This window comes from Cryptomeria japonica, chromosome 8, assembly GCF_030272615.1.
Source record: "Cryptomeria japonica chromosome 8, Sugi_1.0, whole genome shotgun sequence".
NCBI lineage: Eukaryota > Viridiplantae > Streptophyta > Pinopsida > Cupressales > Cupressaceae > Cryptomeria > Cryptomeria japonica.
Window position 1 is genome coordinate 583,327,778 of NC_081412.1, and position 2,343 is coordinate 583,330,120.

A 2,343-nucleotide genomic window follows, 5' to 3' on the forward strand; every position below is an offset into this window, starting at 1 on the left:
GTAGATCTGCAATTTGTTGATGATGGTTGCTTTGCTTCTTGAATGTAATCATAAGTGTTGCATGAAATGGCATGTAACATGACAAAGCCCTAACACACACACATGCTTGCAAATGAATGTTGTAATGTTGCTCCAATGGATGAATGAAGAAGACACATGAAGAAGAAGACTTGATGGATGCTTGAATGTTTGAACACTTGAACGTTTGATGATGATAATGAAGACCTCTTTCTTGTTCACCTATATCATCCTGAATGAGAGAATTAAGCCCCCTTTTATACTTGCCTTGTAGGATTAATTATCCTCTAATCAAAGGACGACATAGGGGGAATTTAATTTCTGAAAGCAGATTTAGGTCCAAGGGTCAGATGGACCCATTTTGGGGCCACAAAAGGGAGGGGGACAAGGGTGCCACGCCCCTGTCTTTTTCTATTTTGGGGCTTGGACAGGGTCTTGAGATGATATCAGGGTTAAAACAAAGACAAATTTGAAGAAATAGGGAAGAAAAGGGTCCCAGTTGGATAGGGAAATGTCATCGCCAAGGTGAGGGCCTAAAATACAGTCAAAATTGCAAAGGTTGCAATTATATGATGCTACATAATCAAATAATCATTAATAAATAAATAATAAATAACCAGGAATAATAAATCAAGCTCAACTAATCATTAGCCAAGCCAGTGAAAATAAATATTAAATAATCATCCAAATAATAAATAAATAATCAAACTATAATATTAATGCTATATTAATCAAATATTAATTAAAAATTAATCACAAACAATCACCTTAAGGCAACCCGACATGGGGTCGAACAATGACACAAAACTATAACCATCAACTTGTGCCACAACACAAAACCAACAAGATGAACAACTTAAGCCTAGAGTGTAAGAGGTAAACACATGCCATCTCCAACAACTTGCCACTAGAATAAAGACACGCTCAGACCTGTGAGACCAAGTGGAGTCGATGTTTGGTACCTACAAACATGCATCCACCACTAGATGTGATACAACATATATACAACACATATACATCATAAATGATCAGGCAAGTGATAGAGAATCACAATGTCATATCATGCTCACAATGAGTGGTATGGCATCGTCTCTAATCACAAAGACACTATAAGACAATCACAATCATCAAAGCATCAAGTTGGTTATCATAATCATAGAGTAGGGTTAGCATGATTATAATGTCATCAAAATCACATAGACAATATGATCAATCATAAATGGTGAGCACATATAAACCATCAAATATAGGTGCATCATCAGTATAGTCTAACATGTATCAATTGTCCACATAAGTCATCAAATAGCATATTCACACATAAAGTATCTAGTATCATCAATACCATATGAGATAGAAATAGAGTCATAGCCACGGATCAAAACATCACATAAGAATCCAAATATGTCTATCGATGCATAAATCAATATGCAAGCCTAGGAAGGACACTATATCTTATGTGATGTTTTGATTTATACCTATGACTCTATTGACATCTTAGATTCTTACAGATGATGCTAGACTTTTCATATGGACATTGATACATGATGACTTATGTGTATGATGATATTTATCCTTGAATATTATGATGATGGATTTACATTCGATGATCTATATGCTCTTTCTATTCTAGATGGATTATATTGTTTATGAGATTATGATGCAATCTTGGTTATGCTAACCCCACTTGATGTTTATATTGGATGAGATGATGCTATGGTGTTCATGATTGTCTTATTACTTTATTCGTGATAGGGGTGATATCATACTGTAGCATCGGAATTAGGAATCATCAAAGCAAGTAAGTGGATCAAAACACTAGACATGATAACTCAATCATGAGAGCACTCATTGCAAATGAACCTAATCCTAAGCACACTCAATAGAGATATGAAAAACAAAGCATTCAAAATGAAAGATTATGCAAACCAAATGCAGAATTGAATGCTCCTTCCATGCGGCTCCATTGTTGTTCTTTCCTCTTCAATGGATTTGTGGATCTCACCTACAAGTGCACATACAATTGAAAGCAAGATTGATGAAAAGCTCAAGAGTACTAGAAGCGTAAGTTCAGTAGTTTGATTAAGGATTCGGATTCAAGATTAGCTTTGATTGAAAATTATCCAATTTATAGAAGAATTAGATAAATGACAAGATTAGCATGATAGTGATTCGAATGGAAATTCAAATCAAGAATAGCAAAATTATGACATATCTATGACAAATTGCTATGCAAGGCTTATGACAATTCATGACAAATTTCTATGTCAAGAATTTATGACAATTTATGACAAATTTCTATGTCAAGAATTTATGACAATTTATGAC